At 35.4% G+C, this 16,100-nt stretch overlaps 1 pseudogene; it reads right to left on the bottom strand.

The window, feature by feature from the left end:
- Window positions 1-600: 600 nt before the first annotated feature.
- LOC126070091 (ceramide synthase 6-like) overlaps window positions 601-16,100 on the bottom strand; it is a 44,587-nt pseudogene continuing 29,087 nt past the window's right edge.

Below are 16,100 nucleotides of genomic sequence, written 5' to 3'. Positions count from 1 at the left end.
CACTCTGGACCCTGCAGCTAGTCCCTGTTAGTCTGACCTCAAGTTTTTGGGACTTGAGGTAGCAGCTTGCTTGCCATCTTGTCTGCTGATCTTGGGATTCATTAGTCTTTAAGCCTGTGAGCAAGAGCCCTGCTGTCTGACCTTCTGATCATGGGTTCACCAGCCACTGTGGCTACATAAATCTGGAGAAGCCTCCAGCCTGACCCGTGGACTTAGGACATTTCAGCCTCTACAACCATGTGAGCAATTTCCTTGATATAAATCTCTCCCTCTCTCTATATATATGTATATTTATATGCTTACTGGTTTTGCTTCTCTAGAGAACCCAACCTAAGACATTTTGGAATATTATGAAGGACTCTAGTCTTCCACACTTAAAGGACAAGAGTAGATCCACCTCAATTACAGAGGAGAAGATGGGTAGTGGGAAAGTCATGAACTCATATTGAGCACATTTAAAGATTAATTATATTTTCTACATTTTTTAAGTGATTTTGCTACTTTTTTTTTTTTTTTAAATATAATAGGCTTTATGGCAGTCCGTTCTTTACTACGAGTTGTCCATAAGTCAGATATTTATAACCCAGGAACTGCCTGTAATTAACCATCCATGGTGTGAGGGACAGTCAGGAGGTACCCATTGGTTCTATTGGTCCCATTGGTGGTTGTCACAAAGTGGGGGTTCTTCCCTGGGAGGTTCTGAGTCCTCTTCCTCTCAGCTAGAGTCAGTATCACTTTGATCATCCTTAGACACCTTGCGTTTTGAAATAGCTTTGCAAATTATTTTTATGATAAAGTAAGACCAGAAGCAGTTCAATCCTTGTATTACCAACAGCACTAGGTTAAAAACCCACCAAGAAGGGTAAGGTCCAACCATCTCCCAACTTTCAAATAATGTGGTATTTAATACCCAGAGAGGCAATATACCAAGTTGCATGATTATAAAAACCATGGCAAACGTAACAAACAGAAAATCACACATTTCTGAAACTTGGCATAATTTGCCATTTTGGCAGCCTCTAAAAGATTTTTTTTTTTTTTTTAAAGAGCATCTGGATGAATTATGAAGACAAAGGATCAGGGTCTCTACTCGGGCCATATTGTTAACACATGACAAGGTAATCAAGGAAATAGCTACAAAAAGGTACAGGAACACAATGCCAAAGTCCTTTCTTTTGATATCAGTGAACTGAGAAAACATTAAAGACCAATGGAACAACAGCTCCAGGATGCAGTAGTAGTGAAGGTCAGTTGTGAGCAGCTGATAGGGTAGTTGTACCAGCAGTGCCTTGTATCCCACAACCAGGGGGTCTTTTTCAGGAAGCAGACTCCATATGTAAATATATAAAGGAAAAATGAAAATCTCCACGTGCTTTCACAGAATCTTGTGTGTTTGGCTTCTCCTGGTTGCATCTTTGTGGAAACTAGTGCTGAATACTGCGAACATTCCAGTCCAGCTGCTTGGAGAAGACTTCCAATCTCTTTTCATCAGATAGTTTGCCAATTTTCTGAATTCATATATCCATTAAGTTAGAGTAGCATAAACTCTCTGACTTCAAAGCCAGTGTTTTTCTCAACATAACATGTTTCCTGTTCATAGAAGAAAATAATTTTAAAAACGGCAAAGACACCAACATTTTAAAGTTATCTAATGAATTATTTATTACTCTTTTTTTTTAATATCATAGACCTCTCTTTCTTTTGCTATGATGTTTGTTTTTGCTTAAGAAATTGGCTTTGCAATTAACAATTAAAATAAGCAGAAAGACAAAAAAATCATTATTTTAAAGGCTCTTTTCTGAATTCAAATTTAGTGCCTTTTTGGATGTTGTTCCTTGTTTTAATGCCCTGAATTTAAACTGAAGTTATCTTTGGTTGTTGGGATTTATAAACTGCCAAATACTTCTGAGGGGAAAATAAATGCATTTCAAATGCCTAAGGGAAAAGGGGACACACTTGCTTTCTTGACATCAAACAGGGCTTGTAAAACAACATATTGATCAGTTAAATACAAATGAACTAGAATCATATGGGTATAATTCCCTTAAATTAAATTTCCTTTTAAATAGGAATGGAATTAAACATTAAAAACATTAAAAAGGAGAGGTTCACTAAGTCAAGTTTTTTTTGTTTGACATCTGTCTACACAGCCTTGAACCCTAAAAGAATAAATCTTAGCAATACCAAATATGTGACATGCTGTCTTATTTAATATGCAACTGATATATTATTGTTCATTATACTGACCATAAGAAGATTTTATGTGGAAAACATGTCTCAAAGTAGTTACAACTTCCCTGCTTATTTGTTAGAAAATGTAATTTTTTTTTTTTTTTTTTTTTTTTTTTTGCGTGTGTGATTTCAAGAATCGAGAGAAGCAGTTCTCTGTCCTATAGGGTTGCTAGGAGTTAAAATTGACTTGACAGCAATGGGTTTGGTTTTGGACAGGGAAAGGGGGCAAAGATTACCCTCTCAGGATTTTTTGTTCCCAAAAGGGCAATGAAATTAAGCACTTGTTTGCTGAGGTTCGCCAAAGCTTGAAGGAAAGATATTTGGCCACCAGAAGGAGTTTCATGCTGCCAACTGTGAGGTAGCTTAAAATCATGACAAATCTTGGTGGAGACCACCAATGCCTGTGGAAGCTGCTTAAAAATGAATCTCTTGAATGTGATGCTCACCAACCTAGGTAAATTGTGACGACAGCCAAAACAGTCCAGAGGCTTCACAACCACCCGTGTTGGATTGTTTATATAAGGCAGTAAAAATACAGAACCAATTAAAAAGAAAAAAAATCCTACTTGCCAACAGCAGTAACAAAAGGAAACGTCTTTGGAGGGACACAAGGAAAAAGGGAAGACTTGATGTTTGGCAAATGACAGTCTGCTTCCTACTAACCCTTTTGCAAATCTAGGCCATGCTGAAAGTAGAAAATGAGTTTTAAAATGGGCTAAAGATGAATCAAAAGTTATCGAACTTTATCATTAGAAAAATAAGGGATTTAAACCCAGAAGAGTTAATGAAAATAAAATGGGCCCCTGCTTACACTTCAACAGTGTGATACCAGCCACAGCCTTTGTTATTGTTGTTGGGTGCCTTCAGGTTATTCCTGATTCATAGCAACACAATGTATGACAGAACGAAACACTTCCTGGTCTTGCACCATACTCATAATCATTGTTAAGCTTGAGCCCATTGTTGTAGCCACTGTGTCAATCCATTGCATTGAGGGTTTTCCTCTTCTTTGCTGATGCTCTACTTTACCAAGCATGATGTCCTTCTTAGGGACTGTACCCACCTGAAAACATGTCCAAAGTACATGAGATGAAGTCTGGACATCTACGCTCCCAAAGAGTACTCTGGCTTATTTGTTCAAAAACAGACTTGTTCCTTCTTCTGGTGGTACATGATATATTCAATATTCTTCACCAACACCATAATTCAAAGGTACCAATTCTTCTTCAGCCTTCTTTATGAGCATTGTCCAGCTTTCACATGCATATAAGGCTATTGAAAAGATCATGGCTTCGGTCAGCAGCACCTTAGTTCTCAAAGTGATACCTTTGCTTTTGAACACTTTAGAGAGATCTTTTCCAGCAGATTTGCCCAATTCAATATGTCGTTTGATTCCCTGACTGCTGCTTCCATGGGCATTGATTGTGGATCCAAGTAAAATGAAATCCTTGACAATGTCAAACTTTTCGCCATTTTTCATGATGTTGTTTATTGGTCCCCTTGTGAGGATTTTTGCTTTCTTTATGTTGAGGTGTAACCCATACTGAAGGCTGTGGTCTTTGATCTTCATCAGTAAGTGCTTCAATCCTCTTCACTTTCAGCAAGCAAGGTTGTGTCACCTGCATATCGTAGTTTGGTAATGAGTCTTCCTCCAATCCTGATTCACGTTCTTCTTTGTATAGTCAAGCTCCTGGAATTACTTGCTCAGCATACAGATTGAATAAGTATGGTGAAAGGATACAGTCCTGATGCACACTTTTCCTGCCTTTAGACTACACAGTATCCCCTTGTTCTGTCTGAATGACTGCCTCTTGGTCTATGTACAGGTTCTTCATGAGTACAATTAAGTGTTCTGGAATTCCCATTCTTCCCAATGTTATCCATAATTTGTTATGATCCATACAGCTGAATGGATAACAGGTAAACATCTTTCTGGTATTCTGTGCTTTTAGCCAGGATCCATCTGACATCAGAAATAATATCCCCCATTCCATGTCTTCTTCTAAATGCACCTTGAATTTCTGGCAGTTCCATGTCGTGCTGCAACTGCTTTTGAATACACTTCAACAAAATTTTACATGTTGGTGAAAATAATGGTATTGTTTAATAATATCCACATTCTATTGAATCACCTTCCTTTGGAATAGGTACAAATATGGATCTCTTCCAGTTGGTTGGCCAGGTAGCTGTCTTCCAAATTTCTTGGCATAGACCAGTGAGCACTTCCAGTGCTGCATTCCTTTGTTGAAACATCTCAGTTGGGATTCTGTCAATTCCTGGAGCCTTGTTTCTCACCAATGCCTTCAGTGCAGCTTGCACTTCTTCCGTCAATACCATCAGTTCTTGGTCATATACTACCTCCTGAAATGTTTGAATGTTGACCAATTCTTTTTGTACAGTGACTCTGTGTAGTCCTTCCATCTGTTTCTGATACTTCCTGCATTATTCAATATTTTGCCAACAGAAGCCTTCAAAATTGCAACTCGAGGCTTGAATTTTTTCTTCAGTTCTTTTAGCTTAAGAAATGCTGAGCATGTTTTTCTCTTTTGGTTTTCTAGCTCCAGATCTTTGTATATTTCAATATAATAGTTTACTTTATCTTCTTGAGCTGACCTTTGAAATTTTCTGTTCAGCTTTTTTACTTTGTCATTTCTTTCTTTTACTTTAGTTACTCTATGTTCAAGAGCAAGTTTCAGAGTCTCTTCTGACATCTGTTCTGGTCTTTTCTTTCTTTTCTGTCTATTTAATGACTCTTTGCTTTCTTCATGTATGATGTCCTCGATGTCATTCCACAAATCATCTGGTCTTCAGTCATTAGTGTTCAATGTGTTAAATTTCTTTTTGAGTTGGTCTCCAAATTCAGTTGGAATATACTTAAAGTCGTGTTTTGGCTCTCCTGGACTTATTTTAATTTTCTTCAGCTTCACCTTGAACTTGCATATGAGCAATTGATGATCTGTTCTGCAGCTGGCCCTGGCCTTGATCTGACAACTTTTCCATTGTCTCTGTCCACAGATGTAGTCTATTTGATTCCTGTATTTTCCATCCAGTTAGGTCTATGTGTTCAGTCCTTGTTTAATATCACCGAAAAAAGGTATTTGCAAAATTCTATCATGCGATCCAGAGTCTTTTCTATCACCAAGGCCATATTTTCCAGTTACTGATCCTTCTTCTTAACTCTGCTTTAACTATAATAAAGATTATTCTTTTAGTCTTATAAAGTCTTTCTGTAACATATTTAGGGTAGCATATTCATTAATTGAACAAATGTTTGTTGAACACATTATATACTATGCACTGTGTTTTAGTATAATATGTGTCTAGATATTTACTTAAAGGCTGTTAACTGAAAAGCTGATGGTGAGCCCACCAGTTGCTCTGTGGGAGAAAGATGTGGCAGTCTGTTCCCATAAAGATTTCCACCTTGGAAAACCTATAGGGCAGATTTACTCTGTCACATAGGGTTGCTATGGATTGGAATTGACTTGATGGTAGTGAGTTTGGTTTTTTTGGTGACTAGACAGGAACTCTGCTACTTGAGACCTGCAAAATATATTTCATTTTATTTATTTAAAAATTGTTGTTGATTCTATATTATGGGCTCGACGCTAAGCACACAAGTTGAAAACCAAATAGTTCCTTGCTTCGTAACGAACGCACAATAAAATGGAGTTGAATAGCATGTAAATGAATGTATCAGAGGTCAAACTTATATTATCTTAATAGTTGGAGCTAAAATTCTTCTTGAGAGGAAAGAGTGGAACAGTAGCTGGATAAAGAACTTAGAATAGATGTTAAGACAATGAAGGCATGAATTTTGATAAGAGTTAAAGCAACAAAGAGTGTATAGCTTAACTGCTCCACAAGAGATGTTGAAGAGTTTTTATAAACATAGTTTTTAAAGAAAAAGAGGCAAATAAGAGAAAGAGAAGAAGAAGGAGTTCATGGTATGATAGAAAGCGGATCCCCAGAGAGTGAAATGGACAATGAGAAATGCCTGATGACAAAGTAATAAAAAAAAAAAAAACTTTTAATAACAGAACTATGTAATGTGTCTTTTAGATATATGTGACCCATTCCTTTTGTTTCACTCGAACGTTGAGCAAGAGTTCTGCTCACATGATGGACTTTTATTAATGGTTGTTCTGGAGGAAAACGTGAATCAAGACTGTCTTCCACATTTTCTACATTTCAGTTTGGACATAAAGAAGCAAGAATATGAAGAATTGGAAGGGGGATGATTATATTAAAGCCAGAGTTGACAATGAGATAACATTTTAGGAAGTGTTTTGGATTTGCACCAGTCCTGAAACGTGGGGAGTTTAAGCAGATCTCATCTAGTAATTCAGAGTATAAAAAATGGCATATATATTGGGTGTGGCATAAAAGAGCAAATGAGAATTCAACTCCCCATTGGTTAATCAAAAAAATTTGGCAGATATTCCAACTCATAGAAAAAGTTTAGCTTCCCTAAAACATAGGTGGAAAAGTAGAAAGCTCAAGAGAAGAGACTGGAATGAGAAGCCGGCATTAACCAAACCAAAAACCAAATCCTTTGCCACTGAGTCAATTCCAACTCATAGCGACCCTACAGGATAGAGTAGAACTGCCCAATAGGGTTTCCAAGGAGCAGCTGGTAGATTCGAACTGTCAACCTTTTGGCTAGCAGCTGGGCTCTTAACCACTATGCTACCAAGGCTTCAGGCAGGCATTAGGCATTAGGACATGGAAAATTTATATTGAAAAGAAGGCAGAAAATTGAAGATATTTATGCAGCTAAGTGATGTGATAAGATTTCCATTAATAAAACAATACTAAGAAAATAAATGTAGATAATGAATGGGGGGTTGACAGCAATAATTAAGGCAGATATATTTCCAAACAAACATTATTGGGAGTCTAGATAGCAGTGAACGTTGAAAACATAATTTGGTCTAACTGAGGGAGACTTAAGATGATTGCAAAATGAACTAGATGTGGAGGTTATGAGAAAAGAAATGGCTTATGGTAAGTTTCTGACTTCACTGACTGACTGGAAACTGGGGTGGTTAATCATGAAAAAGATTTTTAGGAGAAGTTATTAATACATTTCTAATTTATTTAGCCTGAAGTACCTTTGGGACAAAATCTATCATTTTCCATATATTTCTTACAGGCAACATACTATCTGAGCCCAACTCTGTTTTTCTCATTCTAAGGCCTTGTTGTTCCTCATACTTCATGGGAAAAACAAAAAAATCAGTTTGCCAGAGTTTAAAACTGTAAAAATCCCACTCCCCAGCTACTGATCTGCCCCAATCTCTGCTATCATCCATTAGCCTCAGTTGAATGGAATATATCCACCTGTCTTGGTTATCTAGTGCTGCTGTAACAGAAATACCACAAGTGGATGGCTTTAATGAGGAAAAATTTATTCTCTCACAGTTTAGGAGGCTAAAAGTCCAAATTTAGGGTGCCAGCTCTAGAAGAAGGATCTCTCTCTGTTGCTTCTAGGGGAAGGTTCTTGTCCTCAATATTCCCTTGGTCTAGGAGCTTCTCAGCATAGAAACCTCTGGTCCAAAGGATGCGTTCTGCTTCCAGCTCTGGTTTCTTGTTGGTATGAGGTCCCCATGTCTCTCAGCTTTCTTCTGTCTTTTATATCTCAAAAGAGACTGACTTAAGACACAACCTAATCTTGTAGATTGAGTCCTGACTCTTTAACATAACTGCCAATAAAGCCACCTCATTAATATCATAGAGGCAGGATTTACAACACTAAAGAAAATCACATCAGATGATAAAATGGTGGACAGTCGCAATACTGGGAATAATGGACTAGCCAAGTTGTCACAGTTTTTTTTTTTTTGGGGGGGGGAGGGGGACACAATTCAATCCATAACACTACCTTGTAAAGCTAATTATCCCTCCTATGCATTTTATTTTCTCTCTCAAATCCTTAAAAAATTTTCCTCCATAAGTTGCTCCCATCTTTATTATATGTATATGTATGTGTGTGTGCATTTATGTATATATATGTACACATATATACACACATAAAGACTTCCTATCTCTTGCTACCTCCCCAAATAATATACCATATAAATGCTCAAGTGTTGTTTTACATGTGTATGAAAAGTATATATAAGAAAATATCTATTTATATAAATATGCATACTTACATAAGTATATACATAAAGTTTTTACCTTTTTTTAATAATGGGTAGGAGGCAAATAAGAATGGGAGGAGAGCAGAGTAATCAGAATGAGTGGAGCTTCAGAGGCAGGATAGCACAAGGCATGTGCAAGTGAGAGGAAGTTGGCTTAAGTACCAGAAAAGGGTGTAATGGGAGATTCATATGAAATTAGGGCCATAATATGGGATGCTTTGGATGCCAAGCTAAATTGAATTTATTTTATATGCAGTACAAAATCACTGTAGGAGAAATTTATGTTCATATTTGCAGTCCAAACTAAGGCGAATTGTCATTTTCTTAATTTCAGTTATAAGTTTAATTTATATTTTAGTGGATTCAACCAGTTATTCAGTCAACCAGTGCTTGTTGAACATTTATCTGTTCTAGGTGACAGAACTATACAGAAAAAAGTAAATGCACATTTGAACATTAAGGAATTACTTCTTCAGTGCTCAACCTTTCTATGATTTTCCTCTATGCATGTTTAAGGTTATTGTTCTCAATACCAATTTTAGTTTCTAGTGCTGGTAGTTAATTTAATTTAAAATGTGTAATTTATTCACTTGAGTGCATATCAGAAAGATTGTAGACTTACACTGAAATAAAGATTAATGAATTAGGATATAACATGCCTAATTTCTCTTTTCTTATCAGACTTCACATTTCCTAACGTACACTTACATGCTTATTGATTTTTCAATATTAATCAAATTTAGGTCAATCATCAAAAATTTATGATGAAAGCTATTAGCCAGATTTGGGTAGGAAAAGAGCAAAGGGCATTTCCTGTCTAAGAAATAGCGTGTGCAAGTGAATGAAAGGAAAGCAAACAAAATAATCCCTCAGGACAAAGAGTTTCAGCCAGTGTTTAAGTTTTTAAATAGGTATACAAAAAATTATTTGATCAGTTTGAAGATAGAAGCTAGGAAAAGAACTCCAATATTTATGGATAAGTGGGCATGAAAATGAGGTTACTGAGTGTTGAAACATAAATAGTATATGATGCTCCCTATGCAATATCAATGTGAAATGGTTAGAAAATACACAAGGATCTCCATCACGTCTTATCAGAGGATATCATCTAATTTGTTCTTGGACCCCAAGCAGGAAGTTAGTCTTTCCAATAAACAGTTAGCCTTTTCCTTTAGCTAAAACATGACAGAGAATACAAAGATACTTGATATTTTATCTGATAAGTCTCACTACTTGTTCATGTTTGGTCCATCATGGCTATTCCTACAATGTGGCCTTAAGCCCCTCTATGACCTTCAAGCTTCTAAGCATGTACAAGGAGACTTTGTGTATCCATTTCTAATTATCTGAAAAAGAATGTTATTGGTCTACTTTGAATCGGAGTCCTGTTATGCATTGTGGGTGGGTTAGTTTCTAAAAAGTGCATACAAAAATGGAGAAAATATTTGCTGAAGTAAATGATCGACATTTTAGAGTATACTAAACTGGGCAGGGCTTTTCATTCTCAACCAAGAATATTTTGAAATCAGCCAAACGATTTTTCCTAAGAAGGGAGCTGTAAGAAGGAAGGACATTCTGTCAGAGTAAACAACACGAGCCAGGGAATAGCATTATGAAACACCATGATGTATGTGACATTCTATAAACAGATATTACGAGAACACAGAAGCATATAAATAACTAGCCTTTTCCCACAAAAAACATAAGAATTGATCATTATTTTCCAGGGACATACTGAATGAAATAATTTTTAAAACTTAGATAATGAAACATATTTTCTGCATTATTGTTTTTCACGCCAATAGAAATTCTTATAATAAAACAAGCATATCTGTTAAAAACCCTCAACTTTAATTTTGTAAAAAAAAAAAAAAATAGATTAACCAAGCATAAAATTACATATATGTTAAGACAAGATATGAATATGAAGAATATATCTAATTTCTTCAAGATACTAAAAATAGATAATTATACATATATATTTACTTTTTTGTACATATACATATATTTAATTTATATATTTACTATAAATAAATGGTACATTGGTTAAAATTGGGTAAATTTGAACTCACCAGCCACTGCGTGGTGGAAAGGTGTGGCAGTCTGCTTCCATAAAGGTTTGCAGCCTTAGAAACCTTATAGGGCAGTTCTACTCTGTTCTATAGGATTGATTTCAGTTGGAATCAACTCAATAGCAGTGGATCTGGTTTCTGGTTTTATACACATATTCTTATGTAGACATAAATAAAATTATGCTTACTAAACAGAATTCGTTAAGTTTGTTGTCAGTGTCAATGTCCTGTGTGTAATCAATGTGCAAAAATCATAATCTTTTTATTTTACATGACTCCCTTAAGACTTTTTCTTCATTATTAGAAGAGTCTATATTTTATGAACTTATAGCTCTATTGTAAAGACTGGGAGAAAGATGTAGCAATCCTTTCCATAAAGATTGCAGCCTTGGAAACCCTATGAGGCAGTTCTGCTCTGTCCTGTAGGGTAGCTATGAGTCAGAATTGACTCGACGGTAATGTGTTATTGTAAAGACATCAAGTGTGTTGCTCTATGACTGGAAAAAATTCAGGAAATTACTGGCAAAAATATTAGTTTTTATTAGTAACTCACTATAATAACTAAGCAATAAAAAAAAAAAATGGTAAAGTTTGTTTCATGACCAACGTAAATCTCCAGGTATGATGAGATACCGTATGGACATTTGGAAGCGTGGCCATACATTTATAATTTAGAAAGTTTTTTCAGTTCCCAGTAAAGTGCAGGTAACAGTAAAATTTCAGCTAAAGAAAAGACCAACCTTTATTAAATTAAACATTTTAAATAAATAATGAATTTTCTTTCTCACTAAAATTATTTAAAAGGAAACAAGTAATAACGTTGACAAATTTTAGTCAACAGTTGGTTCCTTCATAACATCATAAAGTATTTCCCAATATTTGAAGCTATTTGTTGAATATTCAGAGTAAAGAGTATATGTTTAACGCTGCTTTTCTTTTATAAATGCATGTGCCTTCGTAATCACAATTTAGCATAGTGATAAAGACCATGGATATTGGCTTTACACAGCCCTAAATCCAAATCCTCACTATTGCCATTAAATAGCTGTGCAGCTTTGGGCAAATTACATAATTTTACCAAGCCTAAAAGAGAAAATATTGAAGTTGTCAAGGATTTCATTTTACTTGGACCCACAATCAACACTCATGGAAGCAGCAGTCAAGAAATCAAATGACTTATTACATTGGGCAAATCTGCTGCAAAAGAACTCTTGTAAGTGTTAAAAAGCAAATATATCACCTTAAGGACTAAGGTACGCCTGACCCAAGCCTCACATGCATGCAAAAGCTAGACAATGAATAAGAAAGACCAAAGAATTGATGCATTTGAATTACAGTGTTGGAGAAGAATATTGAACACACCGTGGTCTATCAGAAGAACAAAAAATTTGTCCTGGAAGAAGTACAGCCAGAATGTTCCTTAGAATGGAGGATGGCAAGACTTCATCTTATATACTTTAGACATGTTATTAAGAGGAACCAGTTCTGGAGAAGGATATCATGCTTGGTAAAGCAGAGGGTCAGTGGAAAAAGAGGAAGGTCTTCAATGAGATGAATTGACACAGTGGATGCAACAGTGGACTCAAACATAGGAACTATTGTGAGAATGGCCCAGTACCAGGCATGGTTTCGTTCTGTTGTTCATAGGGCCACTATGAGTCAGAACTGACTGGACAACACCTAAAACAACATGTATTCTCATTTTAAATTTGGGGTTAAATTAGATAATGCATACAGAATACATAGCACGCTCTACAGAATATTAATAATTGCTCAATTAATGTGAAATGCACTTATTGCTCAACAAATGTTTGGACTCTTACTAAGTTTCTAGGACTCTACTAAATACTGGGAATGTGAAAATGAATAAGGTATGCTTTCTCTCATCGGAAGTCACTTTCATGGTAAAACACAAAAAGAAATTGTTAGTGATTCGTTCAGACCTTCAGTAAATATTCACTGAGAAACTATAAAATTTTAGGCATCTAGACACTATGATGGTGTGAAAACTGTATTGGTGGAAAGGGAAAGTGAGGGGATGGAGAGGTAAATCAGATTTGGAGGAACAGAGAAGAAGATAGTGCTTTAAAAAATGAATAGAACTGAACTGGGTATTTAAATGTAAAGAAATATACATTGTGAGAAGAGGCAAAAGAGGGTTCAGATTATGAAATGTCCTTTGTGTGAAGTTTAGCAATTTGAACTTATTTTTGAGAACTGTTGTGGGCATTTTAGCATATGATATGGACTGATTTGAATTTTGGGGAAAAAAATCTGATGGATAAGTGTAGTGGATTAGAGGCTGAGTGAAGACAGAGATCGGTAAAGACGCTGTCATAGTCATCACATGTGAAGATGATCAGACTCAAATCAAAGAGATGTTTATGGAATGACTGTGAAGAGATACTTGGAAAATTATACAGAACAGTAATTTCCAAATCCAGATTATCTGTGAAACCAAACCAAACTCATTGCCCTCGAGTCAATTCCAATTTATAGCGACCCTATAGTACAGAGTAGAACTGCCCCATAGGGTTTCCAAGGAGCTGCTGGCTGGTGGATTTGAACTTTGAACTGCCCGCCTTTTGGTTAGCAGCCAAGCTCTTAACCACTGCACCACCAGGCTCCAGATTATCTATACTCATTACAAAAATTTTTGAGCAGATGTGTCAGTCAGGGTTGAGATAAACAAAAGCACTGCGAGTGATATAAGGGATTTATTATAGGAACTGAACTTCCCACAATTCTGGGAGCTGGTTGGGCAGTCTATGTAAGTCTGTTGCCTCCTCCCCCATTTAGATGTGAAGTGGGGAACAGCACAAACTGGAACCCAAAAGTCCAAACGAGAACGAATTGAAATTCTCATCAATCTCTCCTAGCTTCCAAACCTCCATCTTGTATGACGTAGATAACCTGCAGAAGACCAGGCTTATTCACAACAGAGGTGCACCTGGATCTGACCCAGGGCTCAGAGAGGCTGAAGGAAGAAATGTGGCCTAAGCTTCAGGATCTGTAGGCCTGACTGCTGCCTGCTAGCATGGAAGTCAAGAGCCACCACAATGTGGGTGAACTGCTACAGAGCCTGATCTGACAGTGATCTTCTGAGTGTAAGTACGGTGGCTACTCCTAACTTCCAAATCTCCTGCAGATGTCTCCTGAGGCCACCGTAATTCAGAACCCTGCAGAGAAGGAAATTGTGGAAACTTAGTTCCAGTTTAGTTAAATTGACACAATCCAAAGCAAATAGCAGATGTTATATATATTGAGTGCATTTTTGTCTCCAAAAACCAAAACCAAGCCTGCTGCCATCGAGTCGATTCCGACTCATAGCTATGCTATAGGACAAAGTAGAACTGCCCCATAGAGTTTCCAAGGAGTGCCTGGTGGATTTGAACTACCGACCTCTTGGTTAGCAGTCATAGCACTTAACCACTATGCCACCAGGGCTTTGTTTTTGTTTATATTATATTAAATAAATGTAACTTAAATAAAAATGAATACAAACAACAGCTCATTCCCCAATTTCCAGAGGGGTGTTTTGATGAGATCTTATTAAAAGGACTTATAAATCATTTATTTATTTGTTTGTTTGGTCTTTGTTTTTTAGGAAGACAGGACAAAAATAAATAGATAATCTACGAACTAGTTTTAAGAGAAATTTGATGAGATTGATAATGACTTTGAGGTGATGGCAGGATATCCAATTGAAGCAGTTTTATACCGTACAGAATATGTATGAATGCAGAGCTTAAGAGTGAGGTGTCAATTGAATGATAGTTTTAAATAAGCAAACAGGTGGTGATCATTATATCCATGGAGCTTGATGAGAATATGTAAGATGAAAATATATTACAACACAGTAAAATAATGAAGCTCAGGGCCCAGTTTAAAACAAGCATATCCAGCATTTTTTTTTATTGAAAGTTTATACAAATGGTTATTAAAATATACTATATTTTGTCTCAAATCTTAACACTTAAAAACTCAACAATTTTATGCATTTGAGATATTCTAATGAATTTAGCATGCATGTATCTATGGAAAAAAAATTGAAAATTTTATCTAAAGTGCAAAGAAGCAGCACATTTTTGCTTTAGAAATAGTTTTTATGGAAAAGATAGAGTTGTATACAATGTTTTAACACTATTTTCCCTTCAAAGAAAATTATTTTTAAATTTAATTACACTTTTCTTCCCACACCCATAAACTTTTTCTTAAGGTTTTATTGTGACTTTTGGTGCTTTTGGTATTATATTCCTATTTAAAGCCTGTCTTTTGCTTTTTTTCCACCCCCCCACCCCCACATTTCACGAAGTGTGTATTTTTTTTGGAACAATTGTTTATATTATCAGCTAACTTTTTGGTTTTAGGAAAATCAATATTTGCTTTGGCTTGCCCTATCTGTATAGATATATAATTTAATCAACTCATATATATAGTCTTTATTTTTCATCTGGAAAATCCACAGGACTTTGAAAAACTACTCCAGGAAAAACATTTAACTCTCAATACACTCTGAGAATAACAATTATAAGAAATTTCAACATACACGTTGTATGTACAGCTGCCTGGATTATGACTACAGTAAATTCCTATAGGGTCTAATTTATTGACTTTGGTAACTGAGATGTATGTGTGTGTATGTATATGTAGGAATAGTTGTCATTATATACTATTATATATATATTTTTTTGTGTATATATATATATATATATATCTTCCTCAAAGCTAATTTAAAAAAAATAAGAAATTGCATTTTACTTTGCGTGTAAACCATGATACCTTGCTGATGGGCACATACAATCAATTTTAATATAACCAGGAACATATGGAGATTTTCAGGACTATAGAACAATTAGGTCACATAAAAATGAAAGAATCATACTGGTAATATTTTGGAGAAAATAAAGTGATAAAAAGTACTGTTTCTATATACAAACTTTTTGACTGACCTTTGCTATACCAATAGCTTTGGTGAAAAAATACAGAATAAGTTCCAAGAGAAGCTATTCAGGGGTAAAAAGACTTAATGCTGACTCCAAATAATATTTTTACTTCCAAGATTAAAAACAGAGGTGGAGTATCCTCAGTGGTTCACTTTCTTAGGCGAAGGTGGTAGTGCTGATGACTATTAGCATTATTCAGCACTTTAGAACTGTGATTATTTCTGCATTTCATTTTATAGCAGTTGTTAGGTGTGAATGTATTAAAGAACAACACTATTCTAAGGCTAGGTTATTTTAGGGCTGAACAAGCTCCTTGAGCATTAAAGTCACCACAGAACGTAGTTTTCTTCCCCTGTTTTAAATTTGAATTAGTCTAAACCCTAAGATTATATAATGGCTTTGGAATTTTTTGGAGAATATTAGTAGCTGAATCTGTAATTTGTTAGAACCACTGGAAACATGTTTGTTAGTTTTATAAAATTCTGTTTATTGATAGGAACAGGCAAATACTACTTTTCCATAAATTAATTGTTGTCTAACTTTTAATTTTTGTAAACTTCACAGGTAAAGCACAATAAAAACTAAAAAAAAGAGTGATGTCATGTTAATTATCATATTTAGGATGTAGCAACTAAACTGTATGCTTTCTAATAAATAATATAGTAATTGAGCTCAAGTAGCTAAAATGATTATTTCTCTAATAT

This window comes from Elephas maximus, chromosome 1 (assembly GCF_024166365.1).
Source record: "Elephas maximus indicus isolate mEleMax1 chromosome 1, mEleMax1 primary haplotype, whole genome shotgun sequence".
Lineage (NCBI taxonomy): Eukaryota > Metazoa > Chordata > Mammalia > Proboscidea > Elephantidae > Elephas > Elephas maximus.
This window is presented reverse-complemented; position numbering and strand designations above follow the sequence as displayed.